Raw genomic sequence first — 14,378 nt, 5'->3', positions numbered from 1 at the left:
AGGTCATGTACTAAACCCCTTCGCATAATAACATCATGCTCGAGCTAAGGGGGCTTGTGTACCGTACGGTCCTCCCACACGGCCGCCCTCCCCTACGGTCCTCCCATGGTCGTCCGCCCAAGCCAACTTCCCAGGTCGTCCACCGTCCTCCCAGGACGTCCTCCCATGGATGCTAGTAATGACTCATTAAATTTCTAATGCAGATTACGGTGTAATTGGGCCGTCATTAGGCCAGCGAAAGGTAAAGGTCCCATGCATGACTTTAGGCATGATGCACAATATACATGCATTACTTGTTGTGCTAACTGCTTGGTTACATTACTAACTTGAGAGTCGGAGCGCCTTTGACAGGTGTCCGCCCGTCCGGCTTGGAGAAGGAGGAGGAAGAACGAGTAGTACAACTTGAAGCGTTTTGAGCAACGTCCGTTCGGTTTTCAACGTCCATTCGATCTTCAATACAATTAGGAGTGCTTTGAGTAAGGGACTTCAACCCTATACCCGAAACACTCTCAAAATTTAAAAAATATATAATTATTTTTTAAATAAATATTTGACAGTTGAAGGATAGCTTAAAGAGATTGATTTGGCTATTCTTATTACCAAATGCATTTGTTTTTCGGTAGCCTGACCCATAAGAACTCCATGGTTAAGCGTTACATAAAACATACAACATACTTTCAATTAAATGTTACAAAGATTAACACGCTTATATAACAGTTTTGCATAACCCAGACAAACGAAAAACAAAAGATAAAGTTGAAAACCATCACTGTAACTTACTTAAACAGAGAAAACAAATACAGCTACTATTAATAATAACCAAATTTAAATATTAAGTTCATCACTGCTGACATTGCTTGTGACAACTACACCACCATGTTCTCTTCTCCTAAGCTTGATGACTCGTTCCCTTTTTATGAATGAAAAATACCTAAGATATAATAATGAAAGAATTTTATAAGAATAGCTAAATTAATAGGAAAGGTTTCATTATCATAAAAGTTAGCAACTTAAAAATTTTAATACACCATAAAACATCTTAAATTGATATTTCTTCTTTCCATTATTCTAATATATTTTCACTTTTCCTATAATTGCTTTTCACCGACCCAATTTTGATAAATAAAAAATAAGATTAAACTAAAATAAAGCAAATTGATCTACTCACCCATTCTACTTTAATCACTTAAAAGATAATAGAATTTGAAAAGCAAAAACCTTAAAAGTTAAGATACCCTATGACATATGTGAGTTGAGAAATCTAATATATGGTTTTCATTCTAAAGTCAATTCACTTATATTAATATGTGTTCAAATAAGTTAGATATAAATATTACTATAATTTAAAAATATATAAAGAATAATCAATAATTAAAAATAAATGAAGACCTAAAGTATATTTTAGTAATGGTGAAGAACAACTATTTAAAGATAAATTAAAATAAAATTTGTATAAAAGAAGAAAAGATCTACTCACCGGTATTGTTATCTAACTTGTTTGATCTTAACCGAAGCGATTAATGTTTGTCACCGGTATTTCAAGTCATAAAGAAACTTAAAGGAAGCATGTCTCAATTTTTTGGTTTAAGAAAATAGTACAACAAACTCCCAAAAAGCCTATCACAAATCCAGATCCCATTCCGATGTAAAACCATGTCAAAAATTTAAATTGATTTCCACCTTCATGCACAACCTCTCTGTCTTTATGTTTATCATCCGGAAAGCACGTTTTGGTCAGTGGGAGTCCACAAAGATCATGATTGCCCATGTAACTAAGTGCAGAGAACCCTTGAAGTTGTGTGCCTGATGGTATTTTGCCTGTCAAATTGTTGAATGACAAGTTCAAGTAACCCAAAAAGGACAATCTAGATAAGCTCGGAGGAATTTCTCCCCCAAGTTGGTTTGTAGAAAAATCGAGGGACTCTAAGTTTTTCATGTTTCCTATCTCATTTGGTATTTTTCCTGCTAATTTGTTGTTGGATAAATTCAAGGAATGCAATCCAACGAGACTAAACATCTGTGGAGGTATTGTTCCGGACAAATTGTTGCTTGACATATCAATTAAGGTCATAAAGTGTAGGTTTTTTTCATATTGTAACACTTGACCTTTAGTAACCAATTCAAGACTGTCGTCATTGATTAAGTAACGATCACCAAATGAAGGAAATTCAAAAGAAAGTTTGTGGCGTGAAACATTGTTGAAAAGTAGGGTTTTGATATTACCAAGACAACTGGGTATATGACCGGAGATTGTGTTTTGTGCAATATCCAACACAATGAGGGAAGACATTTCACATATTTGTGGTGAGATTTTACCACTAAAATGATTGGACCTTAATTGGAGAGCCAATACACCATGAGATATCCAAAGTGGTATGTTTCCTGATAATTGGTTATTGCGAACATTAAAGACCAACAGAGAGCGACAATTATGCAATGAGAGAGGAATGTCACCATGTAGTTTATTCTCATGCAAATGGAGTGAGGTGAGATTAGATAAGAAGCCCAGTGATGGAGGTATCTTTCCTGATAGATTATTGCTTCCCAAGTGAACAGCAACCAAAGATTTCCAATTCTTCCAACAATTCGTAAGTCCTCCAGATACATTATTCAATGATATGTCCAAATACAACAAATTGTTTCTGCCATTCGACACATTATGACCACATAAGAGGGGAGACAATTCTCCTGATAATGAATTATTTGATAATGAGACAATGGTCACCTGTGGTGATAATCGAGGCAAGGAACTTTTTAGACCATTCGATGACAGAAGAATGACGGTAGAGTTCAACAATACATTTGACATGTTCGCATCTATCGAATTGTCTTGTAATTCGAGTTCAATCACTGATGATACCAAATTCCAAAATTTGTCTGGAGCCTCAAATGATGATTCCCATATAGTTAATCCTTCAAGTGATCGCTGTGTATAGAACCACGCAGGAAGGTTGGGATTTGAAAACCCAATTACTAATTGCTCAAGTTGAAATGGTGGAATCCAGTCCGAGTCAAAATCAAAGATTAACGTGGAATGAGTATATGTCCAGTTCCTTTAATTTCGACAATTTAGCAAAATTTTTCTCAGACACAACTCCTGTCAATGGATTTGAGGCAACGTCCAAGGTAGTCAAGGTTGATAGATTTCCCAAGTTTGTGGGAATAGATCCTGAAAAGTTGTTTACTCCAAGAACAAGAGTTTCTAAATGTTCGAAATCACCTAACCAATCTGGAATGGGTCCATCAAAGTTATTGTCTTCCATAATCAGGTCTTCTAGTTCTCGAAGATTTAACAAGTCCTTAGGTAGATGTCCTATTAGAGAACTTGAGCTAAGGTCTAAAGTATAGATAGTGGAACTAAGATTGAATAACCACTTAGGCAACTCTGAGTTAAATTCATTTGCAGAAAGACTAAGAAATTCGAGTTTAGTAAAATTAGCATACTGAAGAGACAAACTCAAGTCTTTAAGTCGACAAGCACGCATATTGAGGAATGAAAGTGATGGAAGCATGGTCACTAATTGAAGCCAATTACTTTCCTTGCTAAGATCAATGGCACGGAGGTTAAGATATTCCAGTGAGGAAATGTAGGGAAGCCATTTAAGGTTATTGATGGCAAGATTCCAGTTAAGTGATAAATCAAGATGACGGAGGGTTGAAGAGTTGATACACTGACTATGAGAAGAAGTAGGTATAGATAGATTATGACAATTACGATTATGCAGATAATCAAATTGTAATGCTAAGAAGTCATTGTTTTTCAAATTCAAGTAATCTAAAAATTCCAACTCCACTAACAACAAGGAGAGGTGAATGGAACCTGTAAGGCAATGTAATTTGTCTTCTCCGTCACTGTAAATTGGAAGAGTTGTAGAACATGGGAGACTGATTCCAGTGACTCTACTTGTGATGTTGCTACACATCACTCCTTTCCAATCACAACAATCTACTTCAATTGTCCATGAGGAAAGGACACCTGAGGAATCTGTCACTCTTTGCTTGAAGTTTAAGAGAGCGTGCATGTCTCGTTGGTTGCAACGGATATTGAAGCTGCAAAAGGCAGTTTTGAAGATGATTCCGCATAGCAACCATACAAAAATGATTGCATTTTGAGAGAGAAATTTACTCATGATTTTCAAAAGAAATGAAGGGGACGATGGATGACTTGAATATAATGGAGAGAAACTCTATTTATAGTAATTGGAGTCTATACAAAAGTTTCACATCCCGTAATTAAGATTTAATGAAATTTTGTGTTAACCAAGAAAGTATAGTTAATTGCAACGACTTGACTAGAGAAACCGATCGTAACATTACTTGACAAACCACGAATTTTGAAAGACCTATTCAAATCAAACAAATTATGCATCGATCGTATTCAATCGTTACTTAAAATATATATTACCAATTTAGGATTAATAATTACACATATATATTTTCAAACTAAAAATATTTAATTTATAGAGAATATAATATAATAAACTTACTCTTATTGTAATAAATAGAATAGTCAATGCACTCATTCTTTTCATTTACCAATATAATACCTCAAAGTTAACAAATCAATTAGGAATACGAACTTTTATTGATTGAATTATTAAAACTTAGAATATAAATTAAGAATTTCAAAAACTTATTAATATATGTTTTAATAAATTTTATGAATCTATCTAATATTTTAATTAAAAATATCAAATAAATTATTGTGAAAAACAAAATTAAAATTTACTGCATTAAAATTCTTAAAACTTGATTGTGTTGGTATGATAAAAAAGTATTCACATAAAGTTATAAAACCTGTATTCCTATTATATCTTATTAAGAAGAAAAAAAGTTCACAGTTTCATGTATTTTTAAACATTAAATTAAATTTAAAAAGAAAAAATGTTTAATCATTCACGAAGTCCTTATTTTCGCGTGAAATCTCAATTTAGTCCCGTTGTTTATGAAAATCTCAATTGGGTCCCAAATTTATGAAAATTGCAACAATTGGATCATTTCCGTTAAATTGTCTCCAACGGCGTTAGTGTGTGTTTGATGTGACACGCTGTAGTCAGTTTCTTAACTGACGTGGCTGACTGAAGTCAGTTTCTTAACTGACATCGATAATTCAATTTTTTAAATAAAAAGAAAATGAAAGTTTTAAACCAAAATTGGGATTGAGATTGTTATTTTATCGAATTAGGGATTGAGATTCTTCTGAGTTCTTCTAGAGTTCGTCCAAAGTTCAATCCATTTCATAAATTAGGGTATCATTTTGGGGATTTAGGGTTTAATCCAAGTTGTGCTTGAAGATGCATCCCTGTTCGTCTTCGTCATGCAGTGGGTGGCGGAAGCAAGACAGTAATGTGGTCTGTGGTGGTGCTCGAGGAGGATGTAGCAATGGTGGTCCGTTTTGCTATTGTGGGATGAAATGTGTTGTCAGAACTACAAGAACAGTTAAGAACAGAGGCAAGCAATTTTGGGGCTGCCCTAAGTTCAAGGTAAGGTTTTTTCGTGGTTTTTTCGTTGTTCTTATTTTGAGTTCGAGGGTGCCCTGATTGGTGTTTTCTTGTCACAGAATGGTGGTGAAGACGGTGGTTGCAATTATTTCACATGGTGTGCAGATCATGGGGTTGTTGAAACGGAAACGAGTGCAAAGTGTGAAGGCAAGTCTGAGTCTTTGTTGAACAGAGAAGCAATGGAAGGTGGATGTGTTCTTGTTAGGGATTGTCTGTGTTCTTGTTGTGGTGAACATTATTGTACTTACAATAGTGTTTTTTTGTTCATAGGAATGATTTCATTGTACTTATGATGGAATGTACTTAGGATGCAATGAACCAAAGTTATTTTGACTATAAAAGTTTGTATTGTTTGTAACTTTTGGAAAAGAAGTAATTCAAAGTATTGATTGAAATTTTTGGCCAAAATACTCTTTGTAATGAACTGTCAACTAATAAGCACAATCATATGAAATGGTTTCAAAGTGAACTGATAAGCACAAATTACATAAACTTCATAGAATTTACATTAATCTCAAGCACTATATAAAACTAGAATATGTTGATCTTTCTGAGTCATGCCCATTTTGGATCATTCCTGGAGATTTATGGATAGTAATTGACAACATTTATGTGGTTGATAGCTTCACCATTGCAAAAGACAAATTGAGACGTTTGTACCTTTTCATTGAAACACTGCCTCCAATCTTAGCAGAACCACACTATAACTTTTATAACTTTTAATTATAACTTAAGACGTTTGTGCTAAAAGATAAATATGCTTTTCCTTCTAACACCATTTTCAGAAACATAACCATGTTAAAAGATCAACATAACATCAATGCACACAACAGATAAATGGAACCAAATTAAGCAAATAAAGGTCTAATTTCTGCCTTATTCTTTAGCAAATAAATCTAAGTGTGTCTAGAGTAATCATGAACTATGGTAAGAAAATAAGAATGACCATGTATGGACATCACAGAAACTGGACCCCCCATATCAGCATGAATCAACTCAAATATTACAGTAGTGAATAAAGAACTTAAGGGAAAAATCAGCTTTCTTTGTTTTGCAATATGACATATATCACAAACATGATTTTTATTACAATGAATGAAAGGAAACACTTTATTAATTGCTTGACCTCTATCAAAAGATAGATGACCCAATCTATAGTGCTATAAATTGGGCAGACTAGAAGAAAAACTACAAGAAAAGTTTTCTGAAATGGTGGTTCAAATAATAGAGGGTTGAGAAGAGTCGGTTGTCTGAGTGAAAATGTAGAGACCTCTTTCTACTTTAGCTATGTAAATCATCTTGCAAACATTGGAATCTTGTATTAAACAAATATCATTAAAGCAAGTCAACTTATAATGAAGGGTTTGAGTTAATTTTGTAACTGATAACAGATTGAATTTGAAGCTTAGGAGAAATAACACATCAGATAAAACAAAATTGGATGAAAGGTGAATTATGCCAGAAATGGTGGCTGAAACTAAGGTACCATTGGGTAGGGACACTTTGACAGGTAGTATGTGTCTATATGTAGTAAAGTAACTAAGGGAATTTGAGATGTGATTCGTGGCACCAGTGTCTAGGATCCATCTAGAGATTAGTATATTACCATTGCTTGTTGGAGTTGACTTAGTACAAGCATTCACTTGAGCAGTGGGTGGTGTGGAGTCTCTCTGATCTTGTTGTGGCAGTACAACCAATAGATTTTGATATTGGCTTGTAGTAAAACCAAACCATGCAGTTCCTTGTGTGTCTTTTCTTGATGAATCTTATGGACAGTTGGTCTCATTTTCTTCGATTACCACCATATTTGCAGACCTTGGAGTAGGGGTTTTGGAATTCTTGAACTTAAAATCAGTAAGGAAACCATGTTTCCTATGACAAACGTCAATTGTGTGACTCATTCTTCCACACCACGAACATTTCTTGGAAGTGTATATGTTATTCCAAACATTGTCATTCCCTTGATTTTTCTTGGAATCTAAAGCTTCATTGCTAGCCACAATAAGAGCCTTTGGCATAAAAACACTCTCAATGGTAAATTGTCGTTCTTATTGTGCAATCAGTGCAAAAACTCGGTTCACATTGGGAGAATTATCTAGGAGCATCAGTTGTGATCTAACACTTGAATATTGATCATTTAACCCTCGCAAAAATTTAACCACTTCATTCTTATTTTTCTCCTCTTGAATTTTCTGGAGTACACCACATGAACATTTGGGGTTGCATGTTCAAACAAGAAGGGAATTCAAAACATCTAATTCATCCAATAGAATTTTCAATGTAGTGTAAAATTTTAATACAAAGTTACCACCTTGCCTCTAACTAAAGATTTCCTCTTGAATTTCTAAGATTCTAAAAACATCAGCACTTGAAAAACGCTCGCAAAGCTCCCTCCCTTCTCCAGCCAAAGAATGGACTGTCCAATCTCCATATTCATCAACTTTATTAGCTAGTTAAGAACAAACATGTTATCTCATTACCATAAAAGAAAAATTGCATGATTCTTTAGTGATTCTACAATCGTGCGATCAACGAATCTTTGTTCTTTGTTAACAACCTCATTTTCATTACACAAAACTAACTATAATAATTCTCATATGTGAGCAGTGGTGAGAAAAAGACAGTAAAAGAGCTTAGAAACTTTATTATTTACATAATACATATTGAATGTATTCGATGTTTCTGTTTTGGTTTACTGTTCCTGTAAACAGTATTTGCGTTTTCTAGGTTTTCTAATTTGGGGTTTTGTTAGTTTGACAGCTTTTGCTGCCTTACCGGAACCATATATAAAGGTTTCCAGCATCTGTAATACAATAACAAAACATATTCATATAATATACGATTTTTCTCTTTTCTCTCTTATCCCTGTTCAGTTTAAGAGGCTTACCTCTGTCGCGGGTTGTTTCTCCCGTCGTCCTCCTTCCGATCCACCACCGTCGCGGTGCTCTTGCTGGACGAACATGGAGATCCCACTTCTCTCTTCTTTTCGCAGCTGGCTCACTAACACCTTCTCACCAAACCTCTGACCATCAAAAGCTTCCAGTGAGATTTTTGTCTCACGTTACTGGGCCTCAAGTTGTGGGCCGTTTCTTTTCCTGCTGGGCCACCAGTTTTTCTTTATGGTACCAGAGCAGGTCTTGGACCTGTTCTGCCACTGATTCCGCTGCACATCCTTCTTCTTCTTGATCTTTCTTTGGTTCTTTGAAATTTTCTTGCTAACAATGGAGAACCCAGTCAGTCCCTACTACTTACACCAAGGGGAGAACCCAGGCACCTCCCTCATATCTCAGGTCCTGAATGAAACCAACTATACTTCTTGGAGTAGAAACATGAGAAGGGCTCTCTTATCCAAGAACAAACTGAAATTCATAGATGGAGGCATCACAAGACCCGAAAGAAGTGATAGTCTGTTTGATTCTTGGGAAAGAAACAACATGATGGTGTTATCTTGGATCATTAAAACCCTCTCACCCCAAATAGCTGAGAGTGTGATATACGTAGAGAATGCACAAGAACTGTGGGAAGAATTGAAGGAAAGATTTTCTAAAGGAGATCACTTCAAATTCTCAGATTTACTCCAAGAAATTCACTCCATCAAGCAAGGTGAAAGGAGTGTGACCCAGTATTTTACAGATTTGAAAATCTTGTGGGAAGAACTTGAATTTCTAAGACCTATTCCCATTTGCAGTTGCAAAATTCCATGCAGATGTGATCTGTCCAAAGCATCACAGAAATACAGGGACATGGAGCATGTCATATGTTTCCTAAAGGGCCTAAATGAATGCTATGATACTGTTAAAACCCAGATATTGCTTATGGAGCCTTTACCCAACATTAATCGTGTCTTTTCTCTCATCATACAACAAGAAAGACAAGGGAAAAATGATTCTAATCAGAATGACAGCAAGATTCTTGCAAGTGCCACTGAAAAGCAAAATCAATGGAAGAACAATCAAGGTTGGAAGACTTATGGACGTGGAAATCCTCCCAGAAATCAAGGAAGAGGGAGAGGGAGAAACCCCAACTACGGAAAACAGTGTTCCTACTGTCATAAGATGAACCACACCATTGATGAATGTTATTCCAAGCATGGATACCCACCTTGGTACAAAAAAAAATGACAACAGTAATGAAAACAACACTGGACAGAGTGAATGGGGGACAGCTAATGTTTGTTCAACATCTACTGGAGTACAGACAAGTCAGCAAAGTGTCACTCAAAGTTCTTTCACTCATGAACAGATGCAAAAGATACTACAGATGCTGGAGAAAGTTGACACCCCATCTCACAGCATCAGTCAAATCCAGAAAGACAACACAGAGAATGCACCAGGTATATTTTCATGGATCATAGACACAGGGGCAACAGATCATGTGACCCATGATAAAAACCAGTTTACAACTTTCTATAAAATCAGTCCTATATCAGTGAAATTACCCAATAGTTCTACTGTCACTGCTCACTATGCTGGAACCATACATTTCTCTAAAGAATTTGTGATTTTTAACGTTTTATATATACCAGAATTCACCTTTAATCTCATATCTGTTCAAAGTCTCACTAGGGATATAAACTGTACACTAACTTTCTCTTCTAAGATGTGTGAAATTCAGGACAACTCAACATTGAGGATGATTGGGTATGCTAGTGTGTGCAAGGGACTCTACCATTTACAATCTTTTGGAAGGAATTTAGCTCCTAGTTTTACCTTTTCGTATGAACATGACAATGTAAATATTTGGCACTTTAGACTTGGTCATCCTGGACATAAAACTCTTGATAAGATGTGTAAAGTTTTCCCTTATATTCAGACTGCTAATGATAATGATGCTTGTGATATCTGTCACTTTGCCAAACAACGCAAATTGCCTTTTCCTAAAAGCACTTCTTTATCTAATGACTGTTTTGACATGATTCACTGTGATATTTGGGGTCCCATATCTACCCCCTCTGTACATGGTCATAGGTATTTTTTAACTGTTGTTGATGACTACGGTAGGCATACATGGATTTTTCTTATGCATAATAAGGGCCAAACTAGAGAACTGCTGCAGAGCTTTATTGCTAAGGTTAAGACACAACATAATAAGGCTATTAAAGTGGTAAGAACCGATAATGGACCTGAATTTAATTGCTCTAGTGTCTATAATTCTTATGGAATTGAACATCAAAGAAGTTGTGTTGAGACTCCACAACAAAATTCTGTTGTGGAAAGGAAACACCAACATATATTGAATGTAACCCGCAACTTGATTTTCCAATCTAATATCCCTCACATATATTGGTCCTATGCTCTATCACAAGCTGTTTATCTGATCAATAGACTTCCCTCTCCTATCATTAAAGACAAAACCCCTTATGAACTCTTACACGGTAACTCACCCACCTATCTTGACTTAAAGATTTTTGGTTGTCTATGTTTTGCATCTACCTTAGAAGGTAATAGAAGTAAGCTCGATCCTAGAGCTAGAAGGGGTATTTTTCTAGGATACAAGAGTGGGATAAAAGGATATATAGTCCTTGACATCAATAGTAGAGAAATATTCATAAGTAGGAATGTTATCTTCTATGAAAATATTTTCCCATATAAAGACAAACAAGCAGGAAGAAGTAATCATGATAAAGATAAAAAAGACATATTTTTTCTTGATGACATTACTTGCAGCCATGAACAGGGTTCTGTTGAGAATGAGAGAAGAAACAACTTAAATCCTATTCAGAACAATTCTACTAATGAGAGATTTACTGAAGAGGAAGCTGCCACCGAGAATGTCAATCCTATAGATCAAGAACTTGGAAATGCACAGAGGAAATCCAGCAGAATGAGAAGGACTCCAGAATACTTAAAGGATTACATACAACAAAGTGATCAATCTTCATCCACTCAGCTATGTGCCAAAAATGGTTTGATTACTCCCTATCCCATTAAAAAAATTTTGTCTTATAAATCCCTTTCAGATAAGCATTTGAAATACACTCTTGCTATAACTGTGAATAAAGAGCCCAATTCCTATGAAGAAGCTAAGAACAGCCCTGAATGGGTTGATGCTATGAGGAAGGAAATACATGCTCTGCAGATGAATAAAACTTGGTATTTGACCCAACTTCCTCCAGGAAAGAGATCTATCGGATGCAGATGGGTCTATAAAATGAAGCATAAAGCTGATGGCACAGTTGAGAGATATAAAGCCAGATTGGTAGCCAAAGGCTACACTCAACAAGAGGGAATAGATTTTTTGGATACTTTTTCCCCAGTTGCTAAACTCACTTCTGTTAGACTTTTGTTGGCTCTTGCAGCCTCTAAAAGCTGGTTCCTACACCAACTTGATGTGGACAATGCCTTCCTTCATGGAGATTTGAATGAAGATGTTTATATGGATCTTCCTCCAGGATTAAATGTTGATAATAAAGGACTGGTCTGTAAACTAACCAAATCCTTATATGGGCTGAAACAAGCTAGCAGACAATGGTTTGACAAGCTTTCATCATTTCTTATTTCTTCAGGATATACCCAATCTAAATCTGATCATTCCCTATTTGTTAAAAGAACCCCTTCGGATTTCACAGCCTTACTTATATATGTTGATGACATTGTCTTGACAGAGAATTCAATGAAAGAAATTAATCTCATAAAAACTCTTTTGGATAATCAATTTCAGATTAAAGATTTAGGAGAACTCAAGTATTTTCTTGGGTTTGAAGTGGCTAGATCGAAGAAAGTGATACACTTGTGCCAAAGGAAATATGCCTTGGATATCCTAGAAGAAACAGGAATGCTAGGGAGTAAACCTAGTTCTACACCCTATTTGAGCAATACTAGCAGTCTATACAAAACAGAGGATTATATGGAGAATCCTAGTGATTATAGGAGATTAATAGGAAAATTATTCTATCTTACTAACACTAGGCCTGATTTATGCTTTATTGTCAATCTTTTAAGTCAGTTCATGCAGGAACCAACTAAGCACCACTATCAAGCCTTACAACATGTACTTAGGTATGTCAAATCAAGTCCAGCTGAAGGACTTTTCTTTGCTGCTGATTCTAATCCTCAGATAAAGGGTTTCAGTGATTCAGATTGGGCCACATGTCCTAATACAAGAAGGTCTACTATTGGATACTGTATTTTCTTAGGCAACTCTCTTATCTCATGGAGGTCAAAGAAACAGAGTACGGTGTCAAGGTCTTCCACGGAGGCTGAATACAGAGCTCTTGCAGCTACAATGTGTGAGATGCAGTGGTTGCACTATCTTCTTCAAGATTTACACATTGAGCCAACAGCTATTGCTGTCCTTTATTGTGATAACAACTCAACAAGGCATATTGCCCACAATCAAAGCTATCATGAACGAACCAAGCACATAGAGTTGGATTGTCACGTTGTTCGTGAGAAAATACAAGCCAAGCTCCTACATTTGCTTCCCATTCGATTAGAAGGGCAACTCGCAGATATATTTACTAAGTTTCCTCATCGGACTAGGTTCAAATATATTATTCCCAAGCTTGGAATGATGAATATCCACCATCGAGCTTGAGGGGAGGCTATTGAATGTATTCGATGTTTCTGTTTTGGTTTACTGTTCCTGTAAACAGTATTTGCGTTTTCTAGGTTTTCTAATTTGGGGTTTTGTTAGTTTGTTAGTTTGACAGCTTTTGCTGCCTTACCGGAACCATATATAAAGGTTTCCAGCATCTGTAATACAATAACAAAACATATTCATATAATATACGATTTTTCTCTTTTCTCTCTTATCCCTGTTCAGTTTAAGAGGCTTACCTCTGTTGCGGGTTGTTTCTCCCGTCGTCCTCCTTCCGATCCACCACCGTCGCGGTGCTCTTACTGGACGAACATAGAGATCCCACTTCTCTCTTCTTTTCGCAGCTGGCTCACTAACACCTTCTCACCAAACCTCTGACCATCAAAAGCTTCCAGTGAGATTTTTGTCTCACGTTACTGGGCCTCAAGTTGTGGGCCGTTTCTTTTCCTGCTGGGCCACCAGTTTTTCTTTAATACAATCAGAGTAATTTTAACTATATAATGTTTACTTTATGTGAAAATAAAGTTATTGCTCAATTATAAGTTCAGAGCAGAGTCAAAATCACTGTCACAGCAATTATTAAAACTTGAATTGCAATATTTGATGGAACATAACCAAGATACAAAATACTTTGCCAACTTATATGATCATTAAGCAGAAATAATTAATTAACTTGCGTTGTCTTCCACCATTTTAAAGACTGTCCCCCACCATACGAACCTCATCATCACTATTTTCACGAAGAAACTATTTTTTATATCTAAACTTAGTGAATGTATATAGCTACGTGGAAAGTTTTATTGAATTTTGTAATAAAAGAAGAGGAGTTATTGATCTCTTGACATCCTCCACAAACTTCCCTTTAGAAAGAAAATTATATCTAAATGGGAGTTAGTGTCTTCTCTTTTTTCCTCACCTACTTTGCACTGATCTGACTCTAGTTTTGTTATTTTACATCTTCCACAAAGTTTCCTTTTTGAAAAGTAAATGTCACTTTTTTCTTTATTCCAAATAAATCTAATTAAATTCATTTTCTTTATTATTATTTTCATATCTCGCGGACAAACAAATCTTCCACAACCTTTTCTTCTTCAAAAGTAAATATCACTTTCTTCCTTTTGCCCAATAAATCTAATTAAATTCACTTTCGTTATTATTATTTTGATATCCGATATATTATTGTTACATTCTTCGGTGAGATGTTGATGCCATTCAATAATAAGATAGATATGAAATAAAGGAAAAGTAAAATCTTCATAATAAATCAAATAATAGAAAAAATTAAAATATATTACCTTTATACTTTTCAAAATAAGCTGAAAATCAAAATGTTAACTT

General features: G+C 35.4%; 1 long non-coding RNA gene and 1 pseudogene across 1 annotated transcript; both read right to left on the bottom strand.

Moving 5' to 3' along the window:
• Window positions 1-632: 632 nt before the first annotated feature.
• Window positions 633-13,624, bottom strand: LOC148204888 (uncharacterized). Its single transcript, XR_015782494.1, has 2 exons — window positions 13,280-13,624; window positions 633-931 (listed from the first exon to the last, which is right to left on the bottom strand). It is a non-coding gene; the product is annotated as an uncharacterized LOC148204888 (long non-coding RNA).
• On the bottom strand, window positions 1,528-3,809 carry LOC124821249 (receptor-like protein EIX2; annotated as a pseudogene).
• Window positions 13,625-14,378: the final 754 nt, after the last annotated feature.

This window comes from Vigna umbellata, chromosome 1, assembly GCF_029865625.1.
Source record: "Vigna umbellata cultivar VRB3 chromosome 1, Vumbellata_1.0, whole genome shotgun sequence".
Lineage (NCBI taxonomy): Eukaryota > Viridiplantae > Streptophyta > Magnoliopsida > Fabales > Fabaceae > Vigna > Vigna umbellata.
The sequence above is the reverse complement of the archived record's forward strand: the minus strand, read 5'-3'. Positions and strand labels throughout refer to the sequence as shown.